Here is a 22618-nt window from a genome sequence, read left to right as displayed (position 1 = left end):
TATATGTTAAGTATGTACACATAACGTAATATTACAGTCTATATTTAATAATTTATGTTGTATAATTAGATTGTAAACGTAAATTGTGTAGTATTTTGTGTTTATTAAATATAAAATTATTTTTAAAATCACATTCGTTAAAAAATGTAACGTGTGTGTGTTTGTGTATATATATATATATATACACACACACACACAATTTTATATATATATATATATATATATATATACACCGATATATATATCAAATTAATTAAAAAGAGGTATATGTTAAACAAAGTAAACGAATTAAAGGACATGATTGAAAATGCTATACTAATTTTTTTCTTAACCGGTGAAATATATGATGTCCTAAAGGAGGTTCTTTAGAAATTAAAGCAAATAGGTTTGAAATTTTCATTGATGCCAAACGACTGTTTTAATTATGAATTCGCAAAAAAATGCAATTAGTCTTCGTAGAAACATCGGTTCATAATAAAATAACGAAAGATAAAATTAGTTGATTGATTTAAATAGAATTAAAAAAAAAATTTTTTTAACTGCATGAGAAAATTTTCATCCCTTATTTTTTTTTATTTCGATTTACGTTATACAATTACGATAGCGATTTAGAAATAGAAATTTATGAGAATTTTAAATTCACAGGAGTTTATACCTAATTTCGTTGTTAATCCACGTAACAAAAACAAAGCAGAACACGTCATGCGTGAACATTCACATTTCATCGAATTCACGAAGCGCACTAACACACACTTATATCGACGTGCAAGTTATGTTTACATGCTTAAAAACACTCATGGTACATTACTTTTCAAGTACTATATCTTTTTAATGTTCCTCCTCTTTATTTTTTGCAAAAGCGCAAATTAATCCTTTTCCTAAACCAATCTACTATTCTTTATAAAAACATTTCAATTTTTATTCAACTGAACGTTTTAATAAAATAAAAAATAAAACAAAAATAAAACTAGAAAATAATTTATTACAAAAAGAAAAAAAATTTAAAAAAGGATTTTATTTTTTAAATTTTAATCTTTATGTGATTAATAAAATTAGCTTTTACAACAAAAATTGTGTTAATTATCCTAAAAAAAGTTAAAATTAATAATTTTAATATGAATTTTGATAATTATTATCTATATAAATGAAAACGTAATTGTTCGTTTGTCAAAATCTTAAATCTCCGAAACTTCTTCACCGATCGCTTTGAAATTTTGACACAATGTTACATTCGAATACGCGCGTGTTTTATGTACCTACTATTTATATACCTAAGATGTCACACCTTTGACAGGTAAAAACATGCTTTTTTCGAAAAACAGCGCAATCTGTTGGACGTAGAAGCAACACACGCTATATTACATATTTTACGATTCCATTTCAATGTTTCCGATATGTATGTGTATCCGCTATAGACTAAAAAACTACTGAACCGATCTACGCGCGGGGAAAAGGGAGAAAAGAAAAAAATCAGAAAAGGGAAAAATCGAAAAAGGTAAAAGGGAAAAAAGTAAAAATGGGAAAATGGAAAAAAAGGAAAAAGGAAAACGGGGAAAAAAGAATTGGAAAGGGGTAAGTGAGAAAGAGGAAGGGGAAAAGGGAAACAAAGGAAAGATAAGTGACGGAAGGAAATGGGAAAAGGGGAAAGGGAAAACAGGGGAATGGGTAAAGGGAACATGTTAAAAATGAAAATGGGTAAAAGGAAAATGGGAAAAGGGAAAGGTTAAATTTTGTGAACTTGGGTAATGTTAATTTTGTTAATGCTTTATCAAAGTTTTTATTGTGTTCATTTAATCTATATATATACATATACTTAAATATAGCAATAGCGAAACATTACCGGATCTACTAGTTTAGTATGAACTAAAGAAAAGTTCAAATTGACTTATGTTAAATAGTTATATCTTAAAAAAAAGTACAAAAATATTTTAATTAAAAAAAATGAAAGGTTTTAATTAACAGAAAACATTTTTTATACCTTTTCCTTAATTTTTTTATCGATTTTTCAGAGAAAAATACGGTATTACTTTCGGTCGTATGGTTTGAGTGGAGGGAGGTGAAAATGAATTTTCTTTACGTTTAGAGGTATGATTACGAAAATACTCGCTCGTATATATATATATATATATATATATATATATATATATATATAGGAGGTGCGACAATAAAGTAATGAGACTGATGTGAAATAAAATGTTGCTTACCGTTTTAGTCATGTTTAGTGTTGTCTCCTTAAAGTAGTTCCCCTCTGATTGCACACACTTATTCCAGCGCTTCTGCCATTGATGGTAACATTTCTGGAACTCATCTTCTGTAATATCCTCAAGACCCTCGTCACAGCTTTTTGACATCTTGTGTTGTTTGAAAATGGTGTCCCTTGACCGCCATTTGGTTCTTGGAAATAGAAAAAAGTCGCATGGAGCGATATCTGGTGAATAAGATGGCTGCGGTAGTACTGAAATTTGTTTTGAGGTTAAAAATTGCTGTATTGACAGAGCAGTATGGGATGGCGTACTATCGTGATGTAGAATCCAATTGTCAGCAATGTTGGCACGGACACAAAGAACTCGTTTACGAAGTCTTTCTAAAATTTCTATGTAGAAATATTGGTTAACTGTTTGTCCAGGAGGCACCCACTCTTTATCAACAATTCCCTTGGAATCGAAGAAGCATACAAGCATGCATTTCATTTTTGACTTTGACATGCGAGCTTTTTTTGGTCTGGGTGATCCCTTTGAGCACCATTGCGAACTTTGGCGTTTTGTCTCTGGATCGTATTGAAAAAAACAACCTTCATCACCAGTGATAACAAGGCTCAACAAATCTGGATCGATTTCCATTTGCTGTAACAGATCGGCTGCCACATTTTTCCGTGTTTCTCGCTGTTGTTGTGTGAGATTTTTGGGGACCATTTTTGCACAAATCTTTCTCATACCAAGATCTTCAGTTAATAGTCGTATTAGACGAACCGTTTCTCGATTGATATTGAGTTCTTCTGCAATCATTTTTACGGATAATCTTGCATCAAATCGTACGATTTCACGCACCCTGGTCAAGTTGACATCTGTCCGTGAGGTTGATGGTCGTCCACTGCGGTCTTCATCTTCAACGTCCGTTCTGCCTTCACTAAAATTTTATGCCACCGAAAAACTTGAGCTCTTAACAAGCCTTCTGAAGCTTACCATAAATTGTCGTCGCGTTTTCCCCCGATTTAACGCAAAAAGAAATGGCATACCGTTGCGCAATATTTTGCGGTTTGTTTCTGTGACGAGACACACAAACACGTGTTTACTTATTACAGCACAACTCACGACTGAACAGTTGCATCAATGTGCCGCTTGGACTAGAAATAGCTTATAGACCAAGGTCAAAGATGGTGTGCCTATGCAAGCTGCAGGGTTACCACATCTTGCAAAGAAAAATCAGTCTCATTACTTTATTGTCGCACTTCGTATATATATATATATATATATATATATATTTATATATATATATATAGAGGCATATAAATAATATCTTGTGGCTCGAATGTTTACAAAACTGTTAGATCAACTTTATTGGAATTAAAATATAGATATTCTTTAATAGTAGTACGAGTAAATTTGAAGTTTTGCATGTGATGATTTGATGAAAACTGGTCTAGTCGAATTTGAGTTACGCTCAATTTAACGTCGAAAAAATTTAAGGTTATACTAAATCTATAATGGTGTATTTGCAATACACGCTTATACAATAAGTCACAATGGTGAGAGAGTTAAAACTGATGTTTTAGTGTAGGATTTACTGGTTAATCGAACGTATATAGTGCGTTGTAATCAGTGCTTTTCTGACTGCGAAATAATGAGGGTGTAGGAAAGGGAAAATCGTTCTTCTAGCGCAGAACTACGCAAGAGTTTTTTTTTGTTTAAATTACAGCAATCGGTTGCTGTGGTCATTTAGCCCTGTTAAGAAGTTTCTAGCGTATGAAAAATTATATGTCTGACCGGAATTCGAACCCGGGACTTACGAGTGAACGGCCTCCATTCCGCCACGGAGACGACAATTTTTTGCTTCCACTCCGTCATCGGAGATTTTTTCTTTTAATTATTTTTAACCGGAAAAAAATATTTGTAACCTTTTTAATATAAATTTAAATAGTATGTTGAAGTGAAAATATAATTATGTTGAAAAATATTCAAGATAGAGATTTGTAAACGATAAATTATAAATTAGTATTATAATAATACAGCAGTGGAAGAACAAATTCCCCAAAGAAAATAAATATTAAAATTTATAATTTAATTTATATTTAACTAAGCAATGTTCAATTACATAGACTTCACCTGCAGATATGCTTAAGTAAAATTATGTAAAACATTGACGTAAAGAATATTTTCAATATTATACAATGTTATTAAATTACTTATTAAAATGTAAAATAATCACGACACACATATTTTTCCTCAATTCTACAAGCTACAAATGTTTATTAATGAATTGTTAATTATTCAAAGTAAAATTTGTTGTATTATTACATAAAGTAAATATTTTGACATGACATTCTAATATAGGAACTTCAGTAATATTTAATTAAAAATAATGGTAACTTTAAATCGTGTATATATATATACGATTTATATATGTATAAAATATTCCTTTAAAGGAAAAGTAAGGAGGGCAACTAACTTTTAATCATTTATTTACTTAGATTATTAATTGTACTTACATTTATTCATCCCGTTTTCTATCAATTTGTTATTAATTTACTGATGACTCCTTGATACTGATTTTTCTGTAGCCATCAGTGATACTTCTAAAACACCTGTAAAGAAATAAAAAAATAATATAATTTTATATAAAATGTACAGCTTTATTAAAAATGCTAATTAAAAAAATCTGGTATGGACATCACCTGACTTTCTTGTACGCCTATTAAATTTACATTCACACATTTTTAAAAGTACAAAAAATTTTATTTCATTAATAACTTCTGATTTCTTTTCATTGTTATTATTGAATTATTATTTATAGTAAACATTTTTTTACAATTGCAGGTTAATAATAAGTCAATGTATTTAAATTAAAAAAAAAGTTAAAATAAAGGAAATAAAGTCGAATTCCAACCGTTGTGCCTTCCCCTTGTAATATCCAAATATTTCATAAATTAAAAGTTTATTTGGCTATAACTCTGGAATCAATGAAAATAAGTACCGCTTATGATATATCGTTGAAAAGCTCTCAATGAGGGCTTTTATTGTAATTAAGAAAAAGTCCAAAATCCAAATATTTGGTATTTCGGCTTTTTTGGACATTTTTGGTTGTCGATTACAATCAATAGAGGAGGTGCACTACTAGATGTTACAACAGGTCTAAATCAAAAATTTCAACATCCTACGGCTAATTGGTTTTGAGTTACTTGAGATTCATACGTACATTCATAAGTGTAGTAAGTACTCTAAAATTAGTCAAAATGGATTCAGGGAAGGTCAAAATGAATATTTCCGTTGAAATCTGAAAACCGAAATGTTTCCCGATCACAATATTTCCTTTACTTTGTACAAGGAAGTTAAAAATATATGGTGAAAAACTAGAAAAAAAGGAAAAACTAGATTTTTAATTAACCGCCATAATCATTCACATTAATTATTTTTCATTATTTGTTAAAACCTCATAACGGAATTGCGCTTTACGCGTGGCATTACTGTACATGTGCATATTTAAAAAAAAAAAAAAAAAATAGCAATCTTATACTTTCGCAGCACTTACTGTTTAAATTTGAAAACTTCCCTAAAATGATTTATTAAATAAATAAAAACCTTAATAATTTTTATTTAATTATTTTTTTTTATTTTATAAAATAAACTCTCGGATAAAACTGTTTTTTGAACTTTAAATAACTTTTCATATTGTATAAATAGCAGACACAAGGTTGTCTAACGGTTAAGTTCTCACAAGGTCTTATTATATCGATAAGAAAATTTTGGCCTTCAACGAAAATATTTAAATGCAGTTGGGAGGCTTTAAACAGTAATTGTTCTATATTAAAAAGCTCTGAAAAGTAATTATTCTATATTAAAGAGTCCCCCGACTGCATAAATATTTAAATATTTCCGTTGAATGTCAAAATTTTCTTATCGATGTAAGACCTAGTTAGAAGTTAACCAATAGACTGCCTGCTATTAAATGCCTGCTATTTCTACAACATGGAAAATTATTTAAACAAACCAAAACTGAAACTTGATTTATCACAAATATTTTATTTAATTAAATGTTGCATAATACTCTATAATATTGTTTAGTCCTTTATTTCCATACCTTGTTTTCTTTTGTTAATTCTATTTATTGTAATTTTTTAGTTCAATTTATTCCTTTTTTGGCAGTCGTCTTTTTTAATCTTTATAATTGTTTTTAATATTTAATACTTTTTAGTGATCATCGAGAAAAATTCACTATTAGAAAACTTATGGATATTAACGTACTGAGCCAAATGAAGAAACTGTAAACATTTCAATTTACTTCTTTAATTGGCGTATACCAATCTAAATTTACAAATTTCTCAAGCAATTGAGTTCCTCAAGAGACATTTTATCGCGCGTATCATATAGTAATTTTCTGGGATTCAAACAACTAATGGCTAAACTCTCCAACTGTCTCACGCGACTCGGTGGTACGTAGGCCTGGGCCCTTGGCAAAGATGTGAGTGCTCAGATCTACGACGGCTCTATCTAAGGTAGTTCCTTGTAGTTTATGCACCGTAACAGCCTAGCACAATATTAGTGGCATTATACACCGTTCCGCTTTGTCCTGTCCCCCTAAAGCATCAAATTCTACAATAGTGGATTCGATCCTCAATCCGATGCCGATAGAATTATCTCTAATCGTGCTGTAATTAAACTCTACAAAGACCGTTTGTGGGAGCTCGCCGGGCTCAAGCTGGCCACAGCTCGGCTTAGCGTAGGCCATTTGATGTTTCTGACTATATTAGTTAATTTTTGTTCTGTATTGGTCACGTCGTGATTCTGTATTATATTAACAAATATCCAGTTTGAATTTTGAAAGTAGGACCATTGTTTGCTGAGATATTATAAGAGCACCCCATTACACTTCCCACAACAGCGCTCCAGGGAACCCTGTTTTTTACCAGTTGATGGTGGTGATTGTTCTAACCTCGCATCACCTCACTATTTTAGCCTTACACGCAGTCACCGTGGGAAGCCCATTATTATTAAACACAATATTTTTATATTTATTTTATTTTATTTTTATTTAACGTAAATTTAATTCTATTATTTTTATAATATTATTCATTCGACTGATTTGAATCATCCAGTTCAAACCCAACTAACACAGTGATGGAGGGGCTCACAGTTCACAGTTCATTAATTCAATTCATTAAAGTTTGCGCTTCAACCTGCAAATCTACACTATATATATATATATATATATATATATATATATATATATATATATATGTGTGTGTGTATATATAGTGGAGTAATATATATATATATATACACACATACTAGTAGACCCGGAAATTTTTCGCAATTGTTAGATTTGAGTATATATATATATATATATATATATAAATAATAGATTCAATGAACACAATTGAACACAAAATGAACATTACGGAACGTCACAAAACTTAACCTTTCCTTTCCCCCCTTTCATAATGGAAAAGGGGGAAAAAGAAAGGTTAAGTTCCCCCTTTTCCCCCTTTCCTTCCCCCTTTTCTTTTCCTTATTTTCATTTTACCATATCCCCTTTCTCTTTCCCTATATTTCCCTTCTCCTTCCCCCTTTGTATCTTTTCCTACCCTTTCCCATTTATCTTTACATTATTTCCCCTTTCCCCCTCCTGTTTTTACCCCTTCACCATTTTCTCTTTCCCCCTTTCCAGTTCCTTTTCCACTTTTCCTTTTCTTCCCCTTTTTTATTTTTTCCCTTTTTCCCTTTTTACCGTTTTCCCTTTTACCTTTTTAGATTTTTCCTTTCCCTCGCGTGTAAATCGGTTCAGTAGTTTTTTTGTAGTTTATAGCGGACACACATATCGGATACACTGAAATGGAATCGTATAATATTTTGTATAACGTGTGTTGCTTTTACGTCCAACAGCTGTTTAAAAAAAACAACATGTTATTACTTGTCAAAGGTGTGACATCTTAGGTATATAAGTAGTAGGTGTATAAACACGCGCGCATTCGAATGCAATGTTGTGTCAAAATTTCAAAGCAATCGGTGAAGAACTTTCGAAGATTTAAGATTTTGAACAAACGAACATTGATATATATATATATAGCCAATGATACTCTCGGTAAAGTAAAGATTCCAAGGCGGGGTCATACATCTAAATCGGTTCGACCGTTGGGCTGCTACGGTGGAACAAACACATGCATATATATACACACACACTCATACATACATACATGTACCCTAAATACATTACGCACCTTTTTGGGCAGTCGTGTGAAAATATGTCAGTCTTTGTTATTAATGATGTAATATTAAACTAATTAGCACTTAAAAAGCCAGTAAAAAGAAATAGAAATATATATAAACTATAGCCTGCATATTACACGCCGATGGGTGTAAAAAATATATTCATCTTACACATAATTACACAAAAAACTTTTAAAAAATATGTATTTTTTTAAAAATATGTATTTGGAATACATTTTGTAAAATGTCACTTCATCTTATATTTTCCCAGACTTTACTTCTTCCTCCTCTACATCAGTTTTGTCAAGTTGTGAAGAGAAATGGCTGTTCCTTGTAAGAGAATACATTTTATCTCTACTCTTTTTACATTCCTATGGGAGCTGGTTCAATGAAGAGTAAGCCTCAGGACACCTATATATGCCGTTCACACTCGAAATAGAAAATTTACAACTTTAACTTTTATACATACTCTATCTATATATATTCATATAAATATATTTCTCCCGAATTTTATTTATTTCGTGTAGCTATTTATAATATATATTACAAATAGTTTCTTAACCTAATAAATGCATTTACAAAATTAAACGAACAGAAAAATATTTATTCTTTTCTATAATATCAATAATTGTACTTTATTTTACTTAGTAAATGTAATATTAAAATTGGTTTTAAAGCTAAATTATTATTTTTGAAAGGATCTTCATAAATAAGAAATATATGACAGTATATTTAAAAAAGAAAATGCTTAGATATTGTTAAAAAAAATCGTAGAACCTGAAAGTTACATTTTCTAAGTGATCCTAAGAATTCATATCCTAAAACCTAAAGAATATGAAATAAATACAAAATTTCCATGATTAAAACAACCTTTAATAAAACAATGTTCTTAAATGATTGAAGTTAAACAATATTGGAACCGTTTTCGGTATTGAATATCAGATAATGATAATAGCAGTCAATGCAGTTTAACAAAAGAATAAAGAAATAGATTTTGGAAACCTTTGAACTAGTTAAAATTGTGCTGACATATCAAAACCTGAAAATACATCCACCTTTTATTAATAAATAAAAAAATAGAAATCAAACACATAGAATTACTGATTATTAAAATATAATTATTGTGCATTTCTGTAGAAAACGAATAATTATATTCTTATATGACACGCGCGCTCACACAGACACACACACACACACACACACACAGGTATCCCAGGAGGTGTTGGTTAAACTTACGGAACTGTTTCAGGATGTGAAAATAAACAAAAAATTCATGTAAGGCCCTTATCTCGTTTCATTTTCCCCTCAGTCCACCACTTATGTTTCTTAAAAAAATTCTTAATAATTTCAAAAAATCTTAAGAACGGACTGAAACATTTTAATAAATTCTTGGAGTGCATACATCCAATAATATTCTAAAAAGCAAATAAATCTGAAAATTTTATCATTGAAAATTCCAAAATGGGAGCATTTTAATTTTAATTAATCATTTAACACTCTCGCCGGTTACTATGGTAACAATATAATCTGAATATAAAACAGGATAAAAATTAGACCGATGAACAACTTTTATCCTCTTCCGTTTCTCAGATTACAGTTATCATGTAACGCCCTCTCCGGTTACTACGGTAACAATATAATCTGAATAGAAAACCCAATAAAAATTAGACCAATGAGTAAGACTTGTCCTCTTCCGTATATTGTTTAGTAGTTGAACAGAGTGCAATGCACACATTGGAAAATAAATAAACATAATAACAATTTCAGCTATAGCTCGGATGTTTGTTTATCGAATTGAACGATTCAGGTCATTTTTTTACGATAAAAAACTTAAATTTTATATAAAAATATCTAACTAATATTAATGAAGCTATTAATGAATAAAAATGGTCATAAGTTCTTATTCAAAGATAAAATTTTCACATACGATTGCGTTATAGAAAATATTAATCGAAGATGTACAAGTATACCAAAGACTTATTAAAATATATCAATCCGTTTTTAAAAGATACATTTTTATTGAAGAATACAAAATGGAGGACAGAAGGAAAATGAAGTGAAATAGGGTATTTTTCCATATGACCGTTTTTGTTTATATTATAGTACTGAATCAGACTCTTAAATTTAGTCAATTCCTCCCGGGATACTCTGCATGTATGTATCTGTACCTATAAAGCGACTTGTCATGATTGACTTATCAACAACCGCGTAAACTACTGAACATAAATTGATGAAAATTAGTATACACGTTTTCCTTACTGAGAAAGTGTACACTAAAAAAGGATTTTTGAAATTCCAAGTCTAAAGAATTAAAATGGAGTAACAATGAATTTTATTTTTTATTTTATTGTTTTTAATTTATTGGTACCAAATAAAGACATCAACTTGATTTTTGATGTGTGTACTCTTTCTAAAAACTAGTTTCTAGATTTTTTGAAATTCCGAGATAAAGGGTCAAAATGGATTTTGAATTTTTTTTGAAACCCAGTTATTTTTTAAAATTGCACACTAAGAAATAATGACATCAACTTGTTTTTTGGTGTGTGTAATCTTCTTGTGAATATCTAAAAAACTAATTCTAGATTTTCTAAATTCAATCTTGAAAGGGGGTGAAAAAACGTAAAAAAATTCAAACAATGATTTCAAATTTTCTTCATTCCCAACTATACCCGACGAAATATTTCCTAGACTGGGGCTAGTCAATAATCCAGATATATATCTAAAAACCATTTTTAGCTTTTTTGAATTTCGATTTTTTAAGGGGTGCGACGGTGTACAGCGCGCAGCAGCTCATCCAACACAGCCACTATTACTGTATGTGCGATGCGACTGGCACCTGCCACCGGTTGCTTGACAAAAAAAAAAATTAAAAAAAATTGACCGCGACGAGAAACTATACAGCACGGGTAAAATCGCGTCCGGGATGCTATTATATATATATATATATACATGCAAATATATATATATATATATATGTATATATATATACATGTACATATATATATATATATATATATATATATATATATATATAGGGTACTTGGCGGATTCGAACAATAGTCTCTTGTGTAACCTGGAATCACGTCCCTTCAAGACATCAAGCGATGTCATTTAAGAATGTTGTACAAACGTCAAAATTAATCTCAAAAAGAGAAATACGTATTTTATACATAAAAATGTTATTTTATGTTAAATCCATATGTTTTATTTTCTGTCGATATATATTTTAGTGGATTCGGCTCATCTTAGAAGTCGGCTGAAATATCATTGTGATGTTGCTGTATCGAGAATTTCATGATTTAATGATGACCCCTTTATGAATTATAGTATAAAAGGAGAGACGAATGGACGTACTCTCAAAACAGTTCTGTAGCGTATTTCATTGTACTGACCACGATAAGTCGGTGGGCAGAGAACTGAGAGCGTACGACCGCAAACACAAACAATATAAACGACATTTATAATAAATATTTCAATTCTTGAAATATAACACATCTGCTCATTGAATATTCCGAAATACTAAGGTAGTACAATATATATTTATTCAAAATATTTTTACTGACAAATATCCTTCGCAAAAAAAAAAAGAATAAAATTAGAGCAGTAAAATATTATTTTGATTCATAGTATTATGTTAATGACCAACCCGATTTTTCATTTTGTGCACTAATTGCGGTAAAATTTCGAAATAATTTAGTTTGAGCTAGCAGTACGTTTTATTTCAACCTATGTTATTGAATGTGCTTAAATAAAAGTTCGTATTTTTCATGTTTTCGTTTTCGACTTAGTATTTTTCGAGTAGCCGTTAAAATGAATCCAAATTAAAAAATTTATAGTTATTAAATATTATGTTTTATTATTCTATTAATAAATTTTCTTAAAAGAAACATTAAGAGAAATAAAAAAATTCTGTAAAGGTTCGCTAAAGGTTTAAAAACAATTTGTAATATAATTAAAAAATGCAATTAAGAAAAAACACCAGTCATTTATACACCTAGTAGATCAACCAAAAACAAGCTTTTTTTTATTGCATCAAGTAAATCTGAAAACTTTATCCAAAAAACGTGATAAAGAAAATCCTGAAGTAAAACATCTATACCGAGAAAATATTGAATTTTAAGAAAAGGTAATTTTTTTATAATTTCAAGAAATTTTTAAAAAGTACGAATATAGATGTTCCAGGAATAAGAAAAAAAGAAAAATGCTAAAATTAATCCGTAATTAAAATTCTAATGATTAATAAAAAAATATCATGAATAATCAAAAGAAGTCGACAATAATTATAAAATGCATCGAGTAGGTATGTTGACGAAATTATAGTAAATAAATATTTATTTTTTATATTTTTTCACTGTAAATTTTTTGTTGAACATCAGCTCAGATGATATTCGAGTTTAATATTCTAGATATTTTCATTAGTAATTTGTTTATTTTTTCCGAAAAAATCGAGCGATAATACAACATCCATTCCCTTTTTATCTTCTACTACATACTACTTATACCAGATATCAGTATAAGTTAATAACTAAACATATCACGTTTTTAGTGGTATTTGTTTTTTAATGAATTATTCCATCGATTTCGGTATGCACTTATAGAGAAGAATATTATTGTACGTATGTTTTCATTAAAATATTATTCTTTTTTTTAATTAACACTCATGGACACACTGTAAATATAGTAACACTACTTCATATATTTTTAATATATGAATCATATATATTTGTAATATCCAAAAATCACCTTGAAATTTTTATGCTTTTTCTTAATAAAAACGAATTTCAGGATATTATATTCTGAAGACAATACCATGAAATGCTAATTAACAGAAAGCAAGAATGTACGCGTGATAGGACCTCTTAAGACTAGCATCTTGGATGTATATTTAATTAGCCTGAAGATGAAACGAAAATAATCTGATTATAATTACATTTTATTTTTATCTAAAAAAATAATAAAAATTATTACCGAGGTTTTAACGTGATTTATATTTATATTATAACTCTGATATACCTGGCCAACAATAGTATTAAATTTTTTATTTTTATTTTTAGGCGATTTTTAAAAAGCAAGGAATTTGATCTTGGCATATAACGAGTGGTTGAGTAAATACTCAACCACTCGGTGACCTACAAACCAACTGACAAATCAATTTTAATTTTGACTCCACCGTCTCAATATAAATCTATCCAGCATTACGACAAGGCTAGTCCTATTTACAGACAATTAATTATGAAATGGTTTCTTTATCATTACCTGATTTCGAACAAGCCAACAACGTCAATCAAACGGTCAATTAATAGTAAATTTGGCACTTTATTAATTTGGTACAGTTTGATTGGAATATTTTTTTTTTTTAATTAAGTTTTCTGTTGCACAAAAGTATTTTTTATCAACTACTCTTGTCGGTTCATCTAGGATTCCAGTACCAATTGAAAAAAAAAAATTATCTGATATTAATTTACCTGTCTTTTTTACCGCTCTTCGCTTATACAGGAGTTCTAGTGAATGCTACGTAAACCTGCGTTGCAACAAATTCATTGAAAATAGATACCTGTAATGAGGGAGGAAGCTACTCTTTACGAATAATTCTATGTAGATGTGAATAAATCTTCTGTATATAAATTTTATCTGTTTAAATAATATTTATATTTTATGTTAGGAACGTTCATTAAGCGCTTAATTAACGATCCCATACATCAAACACTTTTACTACGGTAAATTAAACTCTACTAACGTATATTTTTTCTAACGTCACATTAAGTGGTTTTCAAAGCCTAAACAGCGTATATAAAAGCTATCCTACATATTATACTTTAAGTGGTGAATATTCAAGATAGGAATTTTTACATCTTATCGAATTAATTTTAATTAATGGGTACTGATTTTGAATACGATTTGAATGATTTGATCAATGTGTAGTTTTCATTCATTAAAAAACCGAAAAAATACACACCGTTGATTTAAAAAACCCATAACAATAATAAAAATTACCTGGAAAATATAAGTAAAACTAGTCCCGGTTATAGAAGAATGCCGGACATATTACTCTATTACATTTAAAATTTGCTACAAGTATTTATAATAAAACATTTAAATTACACAATATTTAGTCGTTATCCTAGAAAATTAATTCAAATTAAAGCTAATTATCCGATACGTAACTAGATTTCCATAACTGCCTTTCTTTCTTTTTCCTGTTTAGCCTCCGGTAACTTCAGTTTAGATAATACTTCAGAGGATGAATGAGGATGATATGTATGAGTGTAAATGAAGTGTAGTCTTGTACATTCTCAGTTCGACCGTACCTGAGATGTGTGGTTAATTGAAACCCAACCGCCAAAGAACACCGGTATCCACGATCTAGTATTCAAGCCCGTGTAAAAATAGCTGGCTTTACTAGGACTTGAACGCTGGAAATCTCGACTTCCAAATCAGGTGATTTGGGAAGACGCGTTCACCACTAGACCAACCCGGTGGGTTTCCATAACCGCCTAACCACCAAGAACTAGCACAGAAATTTTTATAATTATCATTAATTGTTCAACTAATTTTTTACTTCTCTCTTATATAACATTGCTTGACAAAATGACACACCTTTTTCGGAATAGAAATAAAAATATTTTGTGATATATCACCAAACCTCATCATTTAGTTTCCTAGTTTTGTTTAGTTATAATATACTGTAGTTAACCACTCCCAGGGTTTGCAGAGAACTTTAATCATTTTAATTTTTATTTAACCGGTCACTCATTAATGATTTTTTAAAATTTAAATCAAATTATGCAGTAATTCACTTTTGTTAGCTCTCGATATGACTTAAATCAGTTATTTTATTATAATTTCGATTAATTTATTTTTATACTTCCTTGTACGAAGTAAAAGAAGTATTGTGACCGCGAAATATTTCGGTTCTCAGATTTCAACGGAAGTATCCATTTTGAGTATCCCTGAATCCATTTTGACTACCTACGGTGTGACGTCTGTACGTACGTATGTATCTCGCATAAGTCAAAAACTATTAGTCGTAGAATGTTGAAATTTTGGATTTAGAACTGTTGTAATGTATAATTGTACACCTCTCTTTTTGACTGCAATAGACTGAACCAAAAGTATACAAAAAAGCCTAAATCCAAAAAAATAAATTGGATTTTGTACTTCTTCTTAACTAAAGTAATAATTCCTCATTGAGAGGTTTTCAACGATATATCATAAGTGGTACTTATTTTCATTGGTTATCGCTTCACCGTGCAGAGTTGAACGCGTTTTTCACGTCCAACGTAACGAGAATAACCACACGGGGCGAAAAATTATTGTTGTCCTCTGCTCGCCGAACTACCTTAACAACCTCTCGTGCTGCATCTACGGTCAACCTATCCTGCCGGAAGCCGTACTGGTTGAGTGAAAAGCCAGCTGCCTGATTCATCGCCGCAACCGGTCTTTTCCTTAAGAGCTTCTCCAATACCTTCCCAGCTGCGTCAAACATTACAATGGACGGTAAGAGGACGGCGATTCCGGATCTCCTTTGCCCTTGGGGGATCAGCACAAGGCACGCGATCTTCCATCTGGCGCTGAAAGCCCCAGGATCCAAACATACAATAATAATAATAATAATAATAAAAATAATGATGATAATAATAATTTTCTCCAGTATATAATTAATTACTTTTTCATCTTTGAAATTAAGAGTTGTAAATGATTAAATTAACTTTTAAGTAGACTGGTGAAGTATGAACGTAACATTCTTCATTCTTTGTAATAATGTATTTATTTTAATAAAATTAGAATTTAGTTATGGCAATGAAACGGAAATATGTATTTCTTTACAAAAAATGTAATTGACTTCTGTTGAATAAATAAATTAAGATCACTTAATGATTTTAAATTAACTACTCGAATTTATTAAGTAAAATTACTGTTACTATTATATATATCTTGTATTAAAATATTTTTAATTTAATAAAACAAATCAGAGTTTCATAAAAAATTATTGGAAAAAATATAACTATATTTTAACTACTATCATACTCAAAGTTATTTAAGTTTATTAATTTGATAACCACAGAAAAATAATAATTTAATTTATTTAAAATAATAATAAATAAATAACTATTCCGAGAAAACATAAGGAAAAATCTGTTGACAAAAATAAATAAGCGACGTTAATTTTTTACAGAGATTAATTTATGATTCTTTTAATATAAAAAAGAAAAGTTTACTTATTATAAAAAAAGAAGAATTCAGAAGTTCTCCTTTTAAATGTAAAAAAATGTTTTTTTCTTACTTAAGTCAGCATCCCTTTTTATTTTTACATTGAAGTTAATCATTTGAAAAGAGTATGTCAAAGTAAATTAAGGATAAAAGGAATTTAATATGTAATGGATATAGTGTCAGAAACGAAGAAACTATGAAGAATAAAAAGAAAAGGATAAGGAGAGATTTAGAGAGAAAATTAAGAAGAGAGAGAGAGAGTGTGGGTGAGTGAGGAACTGGATAATAAGAGTGAAGGAAAAACCATTTTGTATATCAATTGAGATTATATGTTATTTGTGAGTGTGTGAGTCTGATTGTGTACAATATCCTTACAAGATAGATTATAAACCTGTAATCCTCCAGAAAGAGATTTCCTACCAGTGTAGAAAAATGGAATCTCGACCTTTGGAATTGATTTAATAGATAGATAGTTAATGAATGAAAGATTCATATAATGTTTAAAATTATAACCGTGATATAAACATTACTAAGAAACTTGTTAAGCGTATTATGAAAAAAATTAGTAATTAAAAATTAACATTCAATAGGTTTTCTTCAAACCTAATGTTCAAAATCATATTCTGTAAAAATATTTTTGTAACAATTTTTTTTACAGAAAAATGTTTTTTCTTTGCTAAGATTCAAAATAACAAATCTAATAAAAATTAACCATTAAATCAATCGTAATATAAATTCTTTCTTTTTGTGTGTTCTTCAAGGATTAATCTAGCTAACTGGAACTGAATATGGAAAATCATTATAGAAAGGGAAGAATAAAGAGGAAAAGAAAAAGGGATACTGATCGCCAACAAGAAAAAAAGACTATACCACTAAACATTCTACTGACATCTGTTTCGATAATTTAAAATTGTGACTAAGAACGCAACGTAGTTTTAATATTATTAGAAAATAAATTTATGAACTACTTAATAAATTAATACAAAAATTCTACAGATAAAAAGGGATAAAACTATGATAAATAATTTACTTACTCATTTATAAATAATTGTTTCTATCAAACAGAATGTCATAAATTAAAAATAAATGCTGACAACAAAAATGGTTTGGAACCCGGTTTTTATTGGAAATGTTCTACGTTGAATTTGATCGTTCGGTACTGTTTTTTTTATCAAATTTAGTGCGTTTGTGCAACTTATTGTTCAAGCAGGTTGAAATCCAGTTTACCTTATGTAAAGTTTGCATATGTGGTCGATGTTTTGTTTATGTGTATGTCCAGTTTCGATGAAGTGATTTGCAAATATTGATTGTGTTGTTCTGTACTGTGGTTTAGTTGTTTATATCTATGAGGTAAACTGCATTCATTACCTTTAATGTATTTAAATGCAACCACTGCAGTTTAATTTTTTAAATTATTTTTCGCTGCATTTTTGAAGTGTTCTTAATCAGTTTATTGCACGGTTTTATACATAAATCTCATTTGTAGTGCGTAAATTTTTTCATAAAAATTTTTACACTTGTAAATGAATAATGATGATGTTAATGTTTATATTAACATCTAATTTTTTCCTATCATTAAATTTATTTTATATTTAAAATATTATTATTAATTTATTTTTTATAATATATTTTTTATTTATTTAATATTAACATTAAAATAATTTAATATTAGTATTTATTTATTTTATTTTATCTTTAAATGTATTGTAAACATTACAATACAGTTAAAGACTACTAATTTATAAATATATTAAAAACCGCATGAAATAATTCTTGTATTAAACTGCATAATTTATTAAAATATCTTCTCATAAATGACTCAAATTCCCTTATCTCTAAATAAAATTTGTGTTAAATCTCTTAATTTTTTGAATTTAATTAATTTATTCATACTGTCATCCTGACGCCATAGGGGAAGACACCCACCTTGTGATGGTCCTGCCATGCCACCACTCTATCTGTTCTTGGCCCTGCTGGGCTTTACCGGAGGTCATCATCTAGACCCTCAATACATGATTACATATTTCAGTTATCAACACGGCCTCAATAAGGATGGCACCGATGCAAACGCTTAGAAAGAAATTTTCATCGAAGTTGAAATCCGTCCACTAACAAAAGATATTTTTCAAACTCATCTAAACAGAATCAAAACAGGTGTGTACTAATCAAAAAAGGAGCACATTCTAGGAGTGTAGTTGAGAGCTTGAGCTGCAGACGATCTGAATCCCTCGTCCAGATTATTCACGATATCCTTTCAAGGATAAATAAGACTGTAGTACTGGTATGGGTCCCTGGCCATTGTGGCATCCTTGGGAACAAACGGGCCGATGAGGCTGCTAAGAGAGCTACAATAAATGGTATCCGAGTACAATTGATATGTGAGAGAGACTTCACGAGATCAGTCCGTGTAAAATTGCGGGCTTAGTGGAATAGGTTCTGGCTGCTGAGTCTTCCCACGGCGTTACATAGCAACCGGGAGAATGTGCTCGAGAAACCTCTTTCCCCGAGCAGCAGAAGAGACCAAGTCATCTTAACTCGGATAAGGATTGGACACACCAGACTTACCCACGCTCATCTATTTGGCTCTCCTCAGAAGATCTGTGGGGCTTGCAAGGTCAAATGGTCCGTGTAGTATCTGCTCTTTGATTGTCCAACCTTTGAAACCATCTGGCAAAACTTAGACCTGGATTCAGATATGAAATTTCTACTAAAGTGGAAAGAAGGTAAAAACGTCTGTTGCGGTTCCTCTCCTACAGTGAAATGAAGAAAACAATTTAGTGGTTTTTTTGTCTGATTTATTGTTTTAGTTTGTATTTGTTGTTACTTGTCTATGTTTATATTTTATTGTTCCTGTTTTTTTATTGTTTATTTTAGTTGTTTTATGTAACATTACATGATAGTGTTACTTTAGTCGCTAATGACTCTAATTGTTGATGCGAGTTTAAAAAAAAAACATTAAAATAAAAAAGAACAAAAAAACGGATGACCAGTAAAGATTTACTAATTGAACTATAAAAAAACATTAATCTCATAGCCTCAAAAATTGTTCGCAACATCGAAATTTTGACCTTCCATACTAAAGCAACCAAAATTCCCAATCAACCCACGAACATACCAAACAGCAACCGGGTACAATTGCCAAATGCGTCTATTCTAGCGGAAAAGCACCCAAACGTGTCCTTAGCCTCCCAGGCTACAATTCTACACTAAACACCCTCTGCAGTCCTTCCGAGTTTCAAAATCGTTAAAAATCTTTCAACAATATGCCATTCCTTCCATACCTTCTTAGTTAGCCTGCAGATCCAGACTCGAACCGATACCCTCAAGCTCCCTAACCACTTCTGCAAACTTAAACTCATATTTCGAGCTGGCGTACAGCACATAATATGTATAACCCGATACTAAGTATTGAGGACACTGACCCGTGTCAGTCAAGACAAATTTATTCATACTGGCATGAATAAGCTGAAGCGCAGTTGCATTTATCCTGCTACACATTTTATTCGGAGAGATGATTTTTATTCCGAGAAAAAAGGAAGGCTAACAAAGATTTCAATTCAGATTCTTCGGAATTTAAGACAAAGATAGTAACACTCTAACACAAAATTTGGTGTAAATATATTTCATATTACTATATTCATAAAATGATACACAAAATCCGCAATGCAATTTTTTAAATCAGCATGTAACCAGTATGAAAAGCACCATTTTAACAGTTAGAAAATATCACGTAATATACGTTTCCCAAATGCGCAAAATATGGTGAAATTAACTGAACTGTTTTCATATGATTATGAAAAAACCGAAAAATTTTAGTTAGTATCACAGCTTTAAACTTACAATTCGAAAATAAAACTAAACTACATAAAAATAAACTATAACTTTTAAATATCTTTAAATCGTGAAAATCAATCAATCAATTACATTCTTCTTCAGGCAGGTCCTTATACAAAAATTATGGTTAGTCCTCGCTTTACATTACTCCATGATTCACGATTCTGTGCCAGTCTCTTTTTTTTTCTCCTTCCTCCCGAGCTGGATACTGCAGGATTAAGCTTAGCACAGCTCAGGAGATTGTCCTTTTAACTCAAACGGGCCTTCCCGTCCGCAGACATTACGTCCGGCACGACAGCTCAGCTCGCCGATTTGAATCTTTTATTTTTGCCTGCCTCTAACCTTTGAAATGAGGTGGCCAAGCCCGACTATGTCGTTCCTTGGCCTCACCTCAAAGGCCGGGTCTCGGTCTTTATGCCTCATGCCTCTACTACGTACACTCCCTAGAGAGCGCTGTGGCGGGTCTTGGTCTTTTCTTTCCTGCAAGGGGTTTGGAATCGCCCTTCTTCTGCAGCGTGTGTTATTGTCTGTAGGGCTATCCCTCACCCCTCGCCATTTCGTCCTCCCTGGCCTTCTGCTGCAGGATTTGTGTACTAAGCCCTGCAACGGCTTTAAAATTCACCTCGTTGTTCAGCACGGTTTCAATTAAAGTATCAGCTGCGACCGGTCCGGTTATTTGAGTGTACCGACGACGCTTGTCTTCCTACTGTTGACAGTCGAAAATGACATGTTCAGGGGTGTCTCTGTGCCAGTCTCTTAGCTTTATCGTATCTTCTTTCAGTTTTATTTAAATCTACATCTGATTACTCTCTTTTTCCTCTTCTTTTCTCTTCTTAGACCGTTCCTTCAATAATAATCTTTAGCAGACATTTTCTTGACAACCAGTGTTCTAGCCAATTCATCTTTCTTTTTATATTTTTAAGAGTTACCTTTCTTTCTCCACCCTTAGCAGCAGTTCTACATTTCTTACTTTATCCTCACATTTTACACCTTGAATTTTTCTCGATATCCACATTTCATTTTCGTCTTTCGTTCCACATTCTTAGTGTTTCTAATTTAATACCGTATAATACTGTGTACTTAATATACATCATTTTGATAGTCTCGTTCTTAAATCTTTATTTAATGATCTATAGATTAAACTTCTCCTCCTGTTAAAACCTTTCTTCATCGTTACTGCTTTCTTATCACTATTGTAGAAAGCATATCCTTAGTTTATGTCCTTCCTAGATCTTGAATAAATGTACTTGTTCTCCTCCTCACCGTTTAGTCTGATGGTATCTTTTAATCGTCCCCTCCTATACCAAATTAATGGTCTTGCACTTATTTATTCTTATTTTATATTCTTCACAATTTTTCAAGATCTTCAAGCCATCTCAGTCATTTTCTAATTACTTTCTGCTTACGAAGCCATAACATCAACAATCTAAGATATTACACTAATGAAAATAAAAATATTTTTATGGTGCTGGAAAAAGTATATTTGCTTTTAAATAAAAATTTTATTAAAATTCTTACGTTACTGTACGGGTATCTTGTTTTCCAAATTTCCAAGTTTACTCAATAATCTTTTACTCAAAAGATTAATTGATACTTTTTTGCAGTTAAATTATTATAAAAAAAAAAAAAAAAAATACTTACAAAACTTTAGTATCTATATTATATAAAAAGTAAACTTTCTAATACAGAAAAGTGAAAGAAAATATGAAAAGCGACAAGAAAATAAAAGGATTGTCAGCTGGTTAGAGGAAGGATCATTCCATAAAGCAAAAAGGATTTACTGTAAAAGGAATACTACTCTATACGGTGTCAGTTAAGTTCATATGATAGTGACACAATATACCTTTTAAGAAGAGGAAAAAAATGTTTATACAGTAAAAGTAAGAACAAAAGAAGTAACAAAAGTTTTTTCTTGCTTAAAATCTGTTGGGTTTATTAAAATTGGTAAATATTTTTTCTGAATGTCCAATTTTTATACTTCAATAAGATTTATTTTTCAATAAAAGTTCACGTTAAAAGTAATTACGTCATTAACAACTAATAACGTTTTAATAAAAAAATAAAATAAAACGGTATAGATTATAAAAAAAATATGTAATTGTACTCAGAATCAATTATCTAGTTAACAGATTTTCTAGTAAACTGGCACTAGT

This window comes from Lycorma delicatula, chromosome 9 (genome assembly GCF_047948215.1).
Source record: "Lycorma delicatula isolate Av1 chromosome 9, ASM4794821v1, whole genome shotgun sequence".
Taxonomy (NCBI): Eukaryota; Metazoa; Arthropoda; class Insecta; order Hemiptera; family Fulgoridae; genus Lycorma; species Lycorma delicatula.
Note: the sequence above shows the minus strand (reverse complement) of the source record.